A 15549-nucleotide genomic window follows, 5' to 3' on the forward strand; every position below is an offset into this window, starting at 1 on the left:
GGCTTTAGTTCTTTGGCAATTGACAGATTGTATGATGTATGAGGTGTTAAAGCATGCTCATGCTTGCTTCTCATTCGTAGCCCTGCCCTGTAGACTGGGGCTTTCTAAACTTCAACATCTGTGGGAACCCTGTAATCAGAGTCCATCCATGGTTCAATTGATGATTGACTTTTCAAATGAGAGAGTTGATTTGACAAATTTCATTCATATGGGCATTAAGGAATTGAAAAGACAAAATTTGCTTTTACTAATTTTCTGACTTGGAACTTTTAGAAGTCATTTGTTGCTGTTGTTAAGGAATTGTAGTCTGATGTTAAGGAATGTTTTAAAGTAGGTGAAGAATTGCTTCTTGGCCTTTAGGCTAAGGTCAAGTGTAGCATCTGTTCTTATCAGTTTAAAGTAGGTGAAGAATTAAAATGGAGTGTAAGAAAAGGAGATTGAGTTTGCAATTCAGTATTTCATGGTCTCCAGAACCTTTGTTCTTTTTTCCAAAATGGCAGTGAATTTAGTGGTGCATTTCGTGTGGTAACAAGGGTTTATTTATGTATCTGCCCTAAATTGAAGCTGAAAATATAAAGTGTCCTGATCCCTGGAGCTGTTCTTCTTTGTGATGTCCTTACTACTCAGGAACTGAATGAAGGGTGAGCAGTGCAGTCCATTGGATTTGGCACAGTGATATGCTAGAGAAAGCGCCATGAGAGCCAGTTGTATATATCTCTTTCCTATTCCACCTGTAGTGATGTCTCACTCATAGCTTCAAATTAGCCATGGTGGGAATATTTATAACATGGAAAGTGGCAAACACTATAAACAGGGTTTTTTCTTTTTGTTTTTTTCCCAGAGAGCCAACATTTTTAAGGTTTACCGGCATACCACTGCTCTCTAGACCATTGGCCTTAGCATAAGCCACTAATTAATGCTTTATTAAGGCAGCTTTTAAAAAATGGACATACAATGACCAATAAATTATATTAGTTTCAAGTGTACAATGTAATGAATTGTTATTTGTACTTATTGCAAAATAATCGACAGAATAAGTCTAGTTAACATCTATCACCATACATAGTTACAGTTTTTTTCTCGTGATGAGAATTTTTAAGATTTACTCTCTTAACAACCTTCAAATATGCAAAACAGCATTATTAATTATAGTCACCATGCTGTACATTACATCCCTATGGGTTATTTATTTTATAACTTGAAGTTTGTACCTTTTGACCACCTTCACTCATTTTGCCCAACCCAACCTCCCTGTCTCTGGCAACCACCATCTTCTCTGTTTCTATGAGCTCAACTATTTTTTTTTAAATTCCACATAGTATTTATCTTTCTCTGACTTATTTCATTTAGCAAAGCCCCCTCAAGGCCCATCTATGTTGTCACAAATGGCAAGATTTCCTTCTTTTTCATGGAATAATATTTCAGTGTGTGTGTGTGTGTGTGTGTGTGTGTGTGTGTACCATAATGTCTTTATCCATTCATGTATCAATGGACACTTAGGTTGTTTCCATGTCTTGCCTATTGCAAAAAGTGCTGCAGTGAACATTGGGGTACATATATCTTTTTAAAATTTTATTTATTTTAGAGAGCGAGCGAGCATGTGCATAAGCAGGGGAGAGGGGCAGAGGAAGAGTGAGAGAGAGAGAATCCCAAGCAGGCTTCATGCTCAGCAAAGAGCCTGACACAGGGCTGGATCCCTGGGATCATGACCTGAGCTGAAATCAAGAGTCGGATGCTTAACTGACTGAGCCACCCAAGTACTGTCTTTTTTAATTAATGTTTTTGTTTTCTTCAGTTAAATACCCAGAAGTGGAATTGCTGAATCAAAAGGAAGTTCTATTTTTATTTTTATTTTTATTTTTATTTTTATTTTTATTTTTATTTTTTGAGGAATATTCATGCTGTTTTCCACAGTGGCTACACCAATTTATGTTCCCACCAACTGCATACAAGGGTTCCCTTTCTTCCACATCCTCACCAACACTTATTTCTTGTATTTTTGTTGATAGCCATTCTAACAAAAGAGGTGTGAGGTGATAACTCATTATGGTTTTAATTTGCATTTCCCTGATGATTAGTGATGTTGAACATCTTTTCATATACTTGTTGGCCATCTGTATGTCTTCTTTGGATAAATGCCTATTCAGATCCTCTGCCCAATTTTTAATCAGAATGTTTGGGTTTTTTGCTATTGAGTTATATAAATTCTTTATATATTTGGATAAATAAATAAATATATATGGATAAATAAATAAACATATGTATATATATAATTGTATATTAACCCCTTATCAGATATATGATTTGCAAATATTTTCTCTCATTCAGTAGCTTATTTTTTCATTTTGTTGATTTCCTTGTTGTGTAGAAGCTTTTTAAGTTTAACATAGTTCCACTTGTTAATTTTTGCTTTTATTGCTCAAGTCAACCTTCTTGGACAAAGAAAACAAATTAGACTCAGATGAACTTAGAGTTATCAAGTTGCTGATATGTTTGTGTCAGAGGGCACCTGGGTGGCTCAGTCAGTAAATGTCTGACTCTCCATCTCAGCTTAGGTCTTGATCTCAGGGTCATGAGTTCAAGCCCTGTGGTGGGCTCCACACTGGACGTGGAGCCTACTTTTAAAAATAAAAAATAAAATGTTTGTGTCAGGAGAGACAATATCATCAAATCCAAACCCCTTATTTGTTTTTAACCAAAAGTAAAGTTGGACTCATAAATGAGTGGAAAACAACTTGGGCAGATTATATGTTATAGAAAGAACAGGGTTGGGATTGGAACCAGGTCTCTTGACTCTTTGACCAGACAGTTTTTAAAAGTTTACTTTAAATAATACCTTTTATTAATAGTATAAAATAATGTTCCAAAATGGAAAAATAGAATAATAAAATTTAATAAGAAACATTAGCAATTAATTGTATATAATTAAGAATTTAATATCTCGTGCGTTCTAAGTACAAAACTGGCAATTTACAGTATTCTTTTTTTATTAAGTTTTTTTATTTTAATTCCAATACAGTTCGCATACAGTGTTCTATTAGTTTCAGGTGTATAGTGATGCAACAATTCTCAGTGCTCATCGTAAGTATACTCTTGATTCTCTTCATCTATTTCACTCATCTCCCCACGGCCTCCCCTCTGATATGCTTTATTTTAAACAAATATCCTCAGTAAAAGTTTTTTTTTTCAACAAGAAAATTTTTTACTTGACGCATACTTGGGAATACGTGACTCTAAAAGATATATATAAAACATTCCAGGGGCACCTGGGTGGCTCAGTCAGTTGAGCATCCAACTTCAGCTCAGGTCATGATCTGGTGGTTCATGGGTTCAAACCCTGTGTCGGGCTCTGTGCTGACAGCTCAGAGCCTGGAGCCTGCTTCGGATTTTGTGTCTCCCTCTCTCTGCCCCTTCCCTGCTTGCACTCTGTCTTTCTCTCTCAAAAATAAATAAACATTAAAAAAACATTCTATCACAGAAAAATAGAATACACACTTTCTTCAAGTACACACAGAAGACTCTACTGGCTAGGATATTCTCTCATTTAAGCCCTACCACAATCACATGCCTTATAATCCCCATTTTACTGAAAAAGAATCAAAGATCAGAGAGGTTATGTAACTTATGTAAGTTTACACAGCAGGTAGGTAGCAGGAGCAGGAAGCAGAGAGCCCTGCTGTTTTGAAAGCCCATTCTTCTCCATGTGCCAGATTGCCTTTCTAAACCTGACATTAGCAGGCTGAGATTGTGCCCCAATGAGGCACACATTTATTTACTTCAAAAACACTTTGGAAAATAAAAAAGAGCTAAACACTAAAATGAGAATTTTCTCATAAACTAGAGTGTTTCTTTCTATCGCTCTCTCCCCCATCTCCTCATAGAGACCCTTACAGGAGAACAGCCTGCCATTTACAGCAGTTAGCCTCACGCCTCTGCAGTGCTCCCTGGAGCTTGTGAGATTCCCGCTGGGTCACATTGGATTGGTCCTGCTGGGAAAGTTTACTGAGTAAGCCTTGATTCCTCCAGTGATAACCTACCATTTATCAGTTGGTTAATGTGTGTCTTATTCATTTATGTACTCTACTAGAGGGACATTTGGCATAGCTTCTGTTTGCCTTTTAGCAAGGCAAGTTTTTGTTGTTGTTAAGTTTTGTACATTCTTGTATGTGTGTGCCTGTGTGTTTAACAGTTTATAACAGAAATGCTTCTTTGAAGCCAAAATAATTCTTCATGGTTACAATGTAACCTTAAACTCTTATAGCATGTATGAACACTTTCTTGAAACTGAGAAATACACCTCCTTGAGCCAGCAGATTAGTTTTTAATTTGGGATGTTTTCTTAAAAGATAAAATATTCTGCATTTTTTTTCTTGGTGAAGAGTTTTAGAATGGGTTCCCAAATTGCATTGCCAGTTCAAGTCTGGCGGTAGTTCAAGTGGAATATAATAACAGATAAAGGTCTGGAAGTGTGTGATCCTGTTAAGGGCAATGGGGCTGGAAGGGCTAGAAGTAAAGAGTGTCTCAGAACAGCAATATGTCCGGGAGGAAAATCTTGGAAGCCAAGGTGAAATGCTGATAAACACAGGCACCCATGCATTTGGGAGGGTGAGTGCAGCTACATTCCTCATTAACCTGACAACAGTCTCTTTCTCTCTGGCAAGGTTGTCTTGGTAGGCTCAACGTGCAGCTAAAAGAGGAATATACACTGAGTGCTGGAGGTGGAAGTTAGGATGTGGCTGCCAAACAGTTCATATCTTTGAGATGACCACAAACACGGTGCAATGACAGAAGATCCACACAGATGTTCTTATTCAAAGACTATTCTGGCTATCTATTGCTGGGTATCAAACCACCCCACAACGGGGGCTTAAAAAATAACAATCACTTATTTTGCTTACCCATAGGGGGGTTGACTGGACATAGCCAGGCAGTTTCTCTTGAGACCTAGCAGATGGTTTCAGTCATAGTGGTTGGAGTTGGGGCCATCTCAGAGACTCCTTCACTCTTAGGTCTGGTGCTTGTGCTGGGGAAATTCAAACAGTTGGGGGCTGGAACAGATGGAGATCCTGGGCGTCTCTGTCTCTATGTCACCTCTCCAACATGGTGGTATAGACAACCAGGCTTATAACATGATGGATGAAGGCCCTCCAAGAAGGTATTTTAAGAGATAACATTTAAAAGGTGCCAAACATATAGTAGAGTACCTAACGGTAAATATTACATTCATCCAAAGGAATTTTGAATTCAGAATTTCAAGCAAACAGATTTCAGGTGAAGCACATTATTCTTTTTATAGTAGAGTATATAAGGCTGACCTGTGGGATTGGAGACTGTGGGATATGTAGAGGTGTGCTTGTGTGTGTGTGTGTGTGTGTGTGTGTGTGTGTGTGTGTGTGCGCTGCGGCATGTAAACAATTTAATGATTCCTAGAATCTCCCAGAGGTTCCTCTCCCTCCTGGCTAGAGAGAAGAGAGAGAAATTCACATGATCCTATCCATCTCCACCTCCAGCTTCTTTGTAATCTGAGATTTTTGTGTGGTCCTGTATCACACAATCATTCAGTCCTCAATGAGAGAACATGTCTAACGACCAAGTTGTGCAGCAATAATTAAATATACCATAGGTGAGGCTATGTGTTTTACTTGGTTCCAGCCATGCTTAAGTGGCTCATCCTCTAAAGCTTATGAACTTAGTTCAACTCAAACACAGGAAGGTATCTTGTTTATTGCTAATTAGTATAAAATGTAATTACTATGAAAGTAAAAAACATGTTGGGAATCAAGCAAGGATTCCTTGGTTTAAATATATTTCATTTGGAGAATAGGGAAGGCTTTTTTTTTCAAGAAATATAAGAAGAGTTAAGCATTTTGCTAAGGAAATTGAACCTTGAGAGACCAGAGTTTAAACATATCATACTTAAATATATCATATTTAATCATTATTTGATTAACACTTTTAACATCCAATTAAAGATTAATTTGTACACCAACTCTAGAAGCTTATTTCATTTACTGATCTTTAGTCTGAGCTGGTTTTTGTTTAGTTTTCAAAGCACCTTGGATGCTGTTCTTTGAGCTTTCTTTGTGGTAATTATTAAGTTAATTGAGGGAAGTCAGGGCCTAAGTATTTCAGAAATGAAATTATATGGCCATTAATTTGTGAAGCTCCTGATTATCTTCTCATTCAGAGTTTAAAGTTCATTTCAGAATCATAAATAAAGGAGAGATGACAAGTCTAGTTTTATGAACTAGGCCCTGGCTTCAAGCACTTAAGGAAATCATCCTGAGTCCAGTTTCTAATTGCCTTGATCCAGTTGTATGAATTACCCCCATTTGTTTTTGCTTCTTCTTCTTAATAATGGGGCACACATTTCTTGTAAAGAATAGCCGACTTATTAAGAGTGTGTTTAGTGCTATTTGACCAAAGGTAATGTTCTGGAGAATTTATTTAGATAAATCCCTTGGTTTATTCCATCCACTTGGCCTGCTGTCTTCTTCCTGTTCCTCTTCATCTCTATGACTCTCATCTATCCTTGATGAGGCTCTGAAGGACATTTCCACTTCTCAGGTTGGATTAGTTGCCTTGCTGCAGCGGGCATAGGCCTTCAATGCACACATTCCTCTACGGTTTCTATCACTTGAAATGAAAGTAAGTAATTATCTGTTTAGAAGTCTGTCACCTCACTAGATATTAGCCCTCTGAGGACAGGAACTTTCTTTTTCAACAGTGTACCCTCCATATTCAAAGAAAATTATATAAGCTAGGGAGAAATTGTGCCTCAAACTCAGGGCACATGATACTCACCTGATAAATGCTTAGGGGATGAATGTGTACAAGTACCCTGAATTTTTAACTGGTGCTTTTCAGAAGCCCAAATCAATGCAAAGTTGACTTGATAAAGTGAGCTTTGAGGCATTTTGGTGAATGAAAAACACAGTTTTGAATTTTTGAAGAACAATTTGCTGATACATATTGCAAATCAATAATTATGCTTAACAATAAAGCAAACTGCATTTTGCTATTGTTGGGTTTTATCATCTGTGAACCCTAGCTGATTGATAAATAATCTATTAGTTATCTATGGCTGTGTACAAATTACCCAACACTAAGTGACTTACAACAAAACACATTTCTGATCCCACAGTTTCTGTAGGTCAGGCACGTGGGCATGGTTAACTGGACACTTTGCCTCAGCATCTCACGGTCTCCAGTTCTCTTGAGGCCCCAACTGTAAAGGACCTACTTTCCAAGCTCACACTCGTGTGCCTGTTGGCAGGATTCAGTTTCTCATGAGTTGTTGAACTGAGCCTTCAGTTTCTCATGAGGCCTCCCTTGGTTCCTTGCCATGTGGGCCTCTCCATAGAACATCTCATTCATGGTGACTGGCCTCATCATGGGGAGCACGCAGGAGGACGGGAGAGGGTGCCAACAAGAGAACACACACAAGTCACGACGTTTTGTAAACTAAACCTGGAAGTGAGATCTCATTGCTTTTACTATATTGTACTGGTTACTAGGTCCACCCTACACTCAAAGTGGGGGAGGGGGTATTACACAAGAGTATGCATGCCAGGAGGTAGGAATCATTGAGAGCTATATCAGAAGCTTCCTACCATTCCTAAATAAGAATTTAAGAAAATTACAAAATGTATAACACAATATTGGGGGCACAAAAATGAAACACACTAATGTGATTTTAAACAATTTAAGCCCCGACTTTTTAACGCTTTATTCTTTAGTCCAAAACATTAATTTTCTGTCTACTTGGTGCCACACCTCACAATACACTCATGGCACCCCAGAAAGGAATAAGACTTTGTTAATGACTGAAGGAGCTTAGAGATTCGTGAAGGAAATACACACAGAGGAAAAAACCATTAAGGAAAATTTCATAATGCAAGTACTTGAGTGTGGTTTTTGGAGTATAGGAGTAGAGTAGATGTCAGGAAAGTTTACTGAGAGTTGTGTTGCTGAAAGTTGTTTGGGGAGGTGAGTGATGAGGAAGAATTTCCTAAGCAGACAGCGGTGACATGAGGAAGAGCTTGTGGAAAGGAAGAAATACTGCTTATCTGAGATGAATGAAATCAAGGTTTTGCTGATCATATAAATACATAAGAAAAAATCATGAAGTGGCTGGAAGAGAACTTATACCAACTGTCCCCCAAGTCTCAATGTCAGAGTGCCAAGGGGAGCAGAGGTGACTCAACTCCCACAGTTAGGAGAGATGACTTTGTGAACATGATCTTTGGCAACTGCTCTTGTCTCCTTAAAGGTTAGTTATGCTGGATTTTTCTTCTTTTCTTTTTGATTTTTTTTAACATTTATTCATTTTTGAGAGACAGAGAGAGACCGAGCATGAGTGAGGGAGGAGCAAAGAGAGAGAGAGACACAGAACCGGAAGCAGGCTCCAGGCTCAGAGCTGTCAGCACAGAGCCCGACATGGGGCTAGAACTCACAAACCATGAGATCATGACCTGAGTCAAAGTCAGATGTTCAACCGACTAAGCCACCCAGGTGCCCCTATGCTGGGTTTTTCTGAATTCATGACTGGTCCTTGATGAAACTTTGAAACATGCACATTTTGTCATTTGGGTCATAGTTGAAGCCCCTCTCCTGCTCTGTGGTATTTCTCTAACCCCAGGAATTTGGTCAGTCCTGGGTGGTTTCTTGTCATCTGAGGTTTCACCAGGCCAATCTTGACAGGCAGTGTGCCTTCCAGGCTCCCTGCGAAGGTCTCCCTCCTCTTACCTATCAAAGCCTATGTAACATGTTTCCTCTCCAGAGGGAAGTAAAGGAAGAGACTTGGGGCCAGCATCCAAACTGGCAAAGAAACTGATACCTGTGTCACCTGATTTTAAGGCCAGCATCTAAGGTAGCAGCACAAATTACCCATAGTGATGTGGTGAGGGAGGTGTGCTTGACTGTAGATTATACAGTTGACCCTTGAACATGGGTTTGAACTATGTAGATCTACTTACATGTGTGTGTGTTTTTTTATATAAATACATTACTGTAAATTTATTTTCTCTTCCTTGTGATTTTCTTAACAACATTTTCTTTTCTCTAGTTTACTTTATTATAAGAATATGGTACATAATGCATATAACATACAAAATAAGTGTTAATGATTGTTTATATTATCAGTAAGGCTTCTAGTCAACAGTAGGCTATTAGTAGTTACGTTTTTGGGCAGCCAAAAGTTATATGCTGATTTTCAACTGCACAGGGAGTCAGTGCCCCTAACCCCTGTGTTGTTCAAGGGTCAACTGTAATTGCGTTATTTTGCTCTTAATTATCTTATTTTTTTGCTTTTGCTGTCACCTCAATTACGTTTGTACAAATATGCCTCTTTTCTTGTGACAGGAGCCTGTATTTATTTCTGAGTTTAATTCTTTTTGGCATCATTCAATTTTACATTCTTCAAAATAATAACTCCAGGATGCCATTATCTAATGATCAATGAGTTCTCTGCCAAGTCATTGTCTCATGTTTAAGTTTTTGGGTTTTTTTAAATGTTAGGTTATATATAAAAAAAATTCTGTATACTAGGGAGGAACTGTACTTTGGAGAGGGTGAGAAAGCTAACCTAAAGCCTGTGTTCTTTGCACGAAGCCAAGCAAAAGAGCCAGTAGAGCCAGTAGATGAAATTATTGTCTGGAATCTTTGAGAAATATGTGGTATCAGCAGAGCTTCTGAGTGGTGAGAGTTGGGCAAATGATCTTTCTCTTTTCCAATAAGAGGGAGCACTCTTCAAACTATAGGTTGAATAGCTTTCTGTCAATCCTTGGAATCAGGAGATGAATAAAATAAGCTAGAAGAACTTATAAAAGGGAATGACATTGACCTTGTAACCCTCTACACCCTCACAGCTATCAGCTACCCTTTCTGTAGCTTTTTGAATTTGCCTGTTTATGACACCAGTATCCCCTTGCCTACTCAATGGTCACGAAGACTCTCTTCCGTGTCGATCATAGTGCAGTTCTCAGAAGGCATCTTACTGTGTATATAAATATAAAAGAACACCTTAAATTTCTGTGTTTTTAGGAACTCGGATAGGTTATCACCAGCTTCTGATTGGTAAAATATTTCCCTTCTTTTTTTCCCACTGAATCTCTAAGGGCCATAGTCTGATTTTTAAATCATGAGCCACAACAGCTACATGTGTCAAATTATGCTCTAATTATGTGCTTATATATCTGTCTTTCCTGCTAAATTGGAAGCTCTCTGAAAGTTGGAGTCCTGGGCTTTTTATCTATGTATACATTCATTCATTCATTCATTCATTCAATACATTCATCTGTGTATTGAAATATATATATATGGGGGCACCTGGGTGGCTCAGTTGGTTAAGCGTCCAACTTCAGCTCAGGTCATGATCTCATGGGTCATGATTCTAGCCCCACGTCGGGCTCTGTGCTGACAGCTCAGAGCCTGGAGCCTGCTTCAGATTCTGTGTCTCCCTCTCTCTCTGCCCTTCCCCCACTCACATTCTGTCTCTCTCACTCTCAAAAATGAATAAATGTTAAAAAAAAAAAAAAACTTGAGGGGCGCCTGGGTGGCTCAGTCACTTAAGCATCCGACTTCGGCTCAGGTCACGATCTCGCAGTTCATGAGTTTGAGCCCTGCATGGGGCTCAGTGCTGACAGCTTGGAGCCTGGAGCCTGCTTCGGATTCTGTGTCTCCCTCTCTCTCTGCCCCTCCCCTGCTCATGCTCTGTCTCCCTCTCTCTCAAAAATAAATAAACATTAAAAAAATTTTTTTTATTTGAAACGTATACATACACATATATATATAGTTATAATACACATATATAAATTGTTATATATATATATATATATATATATATATATATATATATATAAAACAATGTCTGGCACCTAGCAAACTGTAACAAATGCTTGTCCACATAAAGTCATTCATTCATTCATTCATTCATTCAGATTATTCAATCTCTCTGAACTTTACTTTCTTTATTCTTATTAGGATAACAGTACAAAAATCACCTGGCAAGTTGTCAGATATATAGTAGATATTCAATAAATAATGTGATATTCTTTCCTCCTACTCAAAGATGTAATCCATGAAAGCTGAAGAGGTAGGTATTATTTAGAGAAGTCAAGTGTTCTGGGACCATATACTTATCTGTTCTAAATTCATCCATGTTAGCTTTTTAATTTTTTTTTTTCAACGTTTATTTATTTGTAGGACAGAGAGAGACAGAGCATGAACGGGGGAGGGGTAGAGAGAGAGGGAGACACAGAATCGGAAACAGGCTCCAGGCTCTGAGCCATCAGCCCAGAGCCTGACGCGGGGCTCGAACTCACAGACCGCGAGATCGTGACCTGGCTGAAGTCGGACGCTTAACCGACTGCGCCACCGAGGCGCCCCATCCATGTTAGCTTTAAGTGTATCAGTCTCTACATCCCTCTCCTTCGCAGGACAGCAGAAGAAAAAAGGCTTCCCGGGCATTCTGCTTTCTCTGTCTTACATGAACACAATTTGTGTACAGATTGTCAGTCTTGTTCCTTTTGCTGTGTGAACACAGCTATAAATAACCCCTAACTTTACAGACATGATTTGATCTGGGCCAGGTCCCGTTTTTCTTCATCCTTGATTAAACATCCTGCCTTCTAATTTTTGTATGTGACTTTTTTAAAAATCTGAGTTCATCAAATGACTTTATCATTCATTTTCTGCTTTGATCAGGAGAACTCACAAATGTTTAATGCTCACAAAATGGAAACATGACAAAATATCACACATCATAATATAGTCAAATATAGTACATGTGATTTGAAATCTTATCAATGCCTTAAAGAACTTCATTTTGACCCTATTTTTAAAAGAGGCCAAAGTCATTAACAAAAAGTCTGTGAAAAGTTTTTTTTTTTTTTTTTTTTAATGGTTCTGCTTATCAAGATGCTGAGGGCCTAAATCCTGAACCTGATGAAAGAAGTTCAGGTCCATAGTTTCCTATCTGCAGTCCTGAAAATTCTTAAACTCTGGCAGGCAATAGTTTTTTGTAACATATTTGGTGACAAAGTTTGAGCTAAACTGAAGAAAGATTATAGTCTCTATCCTACTTTGCGTGAATATTTGTGTTTCATGGCAAAAATGCCAGTGTTCAGGGGCACCTGGGTGGCTCAGTTGGTTAAGTGTCCAACGTCGGCTCAGGTCATGATCTCGTGGCCTGTGAGTTCGGCCCCATGTTGGGCTCTGTGCTGACAGCTCAGAGCCTGGACCCTGCTTCGGATTCTGTGTCTCCCTCTCTCTCTGCCCCTCCCCCACTCATGCTCTGTCTCTGTCTCTGAAAAATGAATACACCTTAAAAAAAATTTTTTTTAAATGCCAGTGTTCACTTACTGTGGGCTGCCCCAAGCCCACTGCAAACGTTATTTAGTACAGAGTTTACATTCTCTATGACATTCTAAAAATTTGAGAAGTCTAGATATTGAAATATATTTAGTCCCAAGAATCTCTTTGGGAGAAGAGATCATGGGCCTGTAGTTACCAAACTTGATCCCTGGAGTGTTAGCATATGTATATAAACACTTGTATGGAATTAAGTTCCATCATGTTTGATTTTAATAGTTTCAAAGAATATTCAGAATAGTTTCTACCTACCAAAATATTTATGGATGGAATAATGTAGTGTCTGTGATTTGTTCAAAATAAAATGGGAAGGAGGAGGTGGATGTCAAGAACTTTGAAGAGTCCTAGATCTTACCTGACTTGCAAGCTCACAAGTTAGTTGGCCACAGTTTCATAAATGTTGGCAGAAGAAGCTGGGTCAGAGGTAAAGGACTTTATTTTTCACTGAACAGCAACCAGCATGACTTTCATGTTCACATTAGATCCCTCTTGCTTTCCAAGTCCCAGTGGGCAATGGGAAGTGGCCCAGGTGGATGTTGTGCAAGCAGGCAGTTCACTGAGTTTAGAGAGCCTGAATCTTTTTTCTGAAGTTTATTTATTTCTTTTGGCTTGGGGGAGTGGGACAGAGAGAGAGGGAGAGAGAGAATTCCAAACAGACTCCGTGCAGAAGTGTAGAGCTGGCTGTGGGGCTTGATCTCATGAACTATGAGATCATGACCTGAGCCAAAATCCAGAGCCGATGCTTAACCGACTGAGCCACTCAGGCACCCCCTGAATCTTTTATAATGGGCACTATATAATGGGCACTTGCCTGACCTTGCCTTGTTGGGAGCTGTTATCTTTGCCATACTGGTCAGTAAACAAATCTGCCCTCTGCTCTGAAGAGAGACACTATCTTAATTCTCCAATACTGCTTACTATACAAGCATCCTTGAAAAGATGGTTCATAACAAGGCAGTCAGCACCTCTGGTCACAAAATCTACAGAAACACAAGAGACCTATGGGGAATTGTACCCCAACAGTAGAAGCTGAAACAAAATTAACTGAGTTGATGGATTAAAACTGGATGATGGATACATTGAAGTACAGTTTACTTTTGTATATTTTTGAAATTTTCCATGAATAACAAGTTAAAAAATAGCAGCCACTCTAAGTGCTATGTGACACTCTCCACATAAATCACAATAAAAAAGACCAAAAGTGACTGTGTTAACTCTGCACTATTTCACATCTCTACTTCCCTGAGCAAATGTCTGAGGTCTGTTTAGTAAATGTTCTTGGAGGCTAATTACATTACTGGTTTGCTAGAGCACTGACAAGTTAAATTTGATGAACTGAAATCTCTATAGGTTAAATAGTTGGGAATATTAGAGAATGGTAGAAAATTGTTTTTCAGTTTTTAATTTTTCAGGAGTACCACATACATGTCATATATATGTGTGTGTTTGTGTGTGTGTATGTGTGTGTATAAATACACATATCACAGTATACATATAACATATACATATATATATCATATATATATCAGTGAGATAGAGGCAAAGGAGACTTCATTTATCTATAAGGTCTTTTATTCATATAAATAGTAATCAGACTGTCAAAAAAGGAAATCTTGAAAATCATGCTAATGTAGGTCTTAAAAATCATGCTAATGTAGGTGTTTTTAGCAAATAAATGTTTCAAATATATATATATATATATATATATATATATATATATATATATATATATATCTCTTAGTAAAACATAGATACATTCCTGTTCCATAAGCAGAGCTATCTAGACTAAAAAGTGAATGTCTTATTCCCTACAAAGCAAGCACCATGCCCTCTCCAATTTTCCATTTGCCTCTAGAGAGATAATTACTGTTAGCAGTTTGGTGTGTATTCTTTCAGGCAAGTCATTATAAATTTACATACATTAATATGTAAAAGTACAAATATAGTTTTACAAAGCGTAAATGGGATTATACTGTGCATACTTTTATATATCCTGCTTTTTTCCCATGAAAATTCCTTGGAGATATTTCAATTTCAATATATATAAAATTATTTTGATTTTTAAAAAATGGTTGCATAGCATTTCATAGAATGGATGTATCATACCTGAAATATTCAACCTAAGCTCATATTTCACTGCTGCTAAGAATTTTTCATTGTTATTATGAACCCATATCACTGTTGCATTCTTATCAAGTAAGTTTCACAGTCTAGTTCCTGCCCACCTGAGTATATATAATCTAAGACAACTTCAATACAAACATGTAGCAAGAAGATAATTTCTGTGCATGTCAAGAGTTCTGAGACATTTATTTATTTATTTATCTGTTTATTTATTTATATAATGTTTATTTTTGAGAGAGAGCGTGAGTGGGGAGGGGCAGAGAAAGAGGGAGACAGAGAATCCCAAACAGGCTCCATGCTATCAGTGCAGAGCCCAATGTGGGGCTTGAACTCATGAACTGTGAGATCATGACCCAAGCCAAAATCAAGAGTTGGATGTTTAACTGATTGAGCCACCCAGGTGCCGCAAGACTATTAATTAATTTATTTTTTGTTAATATACAGTGTTTATTAGTTTCAGGTGTACAATATAGTGATTCAACAATTCCATACATCACCTAGTGTGCATCACAAGTGCACTCCTTAATCCTCATTACCTATTTAGCTCATTCCTCCCCCCCCTCCTCCATGGTAGCCATCAGTTTGTTGTCTGTAGTTAAGAGTCTGTTTCTTGGTTTCTCTTTCTGTCTCTTTTATTTTTTTTCCTTTTTTTGTTTTGTTTCTTGAATTCCACATATGAGTGAAATCATATGGTGTTTGTCTTTCTCTGAGTGACTTATTTTGCTTAGCATAATACTGTCTACCTCCATCCATGTCATTGCAAATGGCAAGATTTCATTCTTTTTTATGGCTGAATAAGGTTCCATGATATATAGATAGATAGATAGATAGATATAGATATAGATATATATACATATATACACATACACACACATGTATATGTATGTATGTATACACACACACACACACACACACACATACATACCACTTCTGTATCCATTCATCTATCAGTGGACACTTGAGCTGCTTCCATAATTTAGCTATTGTAAGTGATGCTGCTAATACACATAGGGATGCATGTATTCCCTTGAATAGGTGTTTTTGTATTTTTTG

General features: G+C 37.9%; 1 pseudogene; it reads left to right on the forward strand.

The window, feature by feature from the left end:
* Positions 1-341: 341 nt before the first annotated feature.
* On the forward strand, positions 342-519 carry LOC122478164 (annotated as a pseudogene).
* The last annotated feature ends 15030 nt before the right edge of the window (positions 520-15549 follow it).

This window comes from Prionailurus bengalensis, chromosome X, assembly GCF_016509475.1.
Source record: "Prionailurus bengalensis isolate Pbe53 chromosome X, Fcat_Pben_1.1_paternal_pri, whole genome shotgun sequence".
NCBI classification, from domain to species: Eukaryota; Metazoa; Chordata; class Mammalia; order Carnivora; family Felidae; genus Prionailurus; species Prionailurus bengalensis.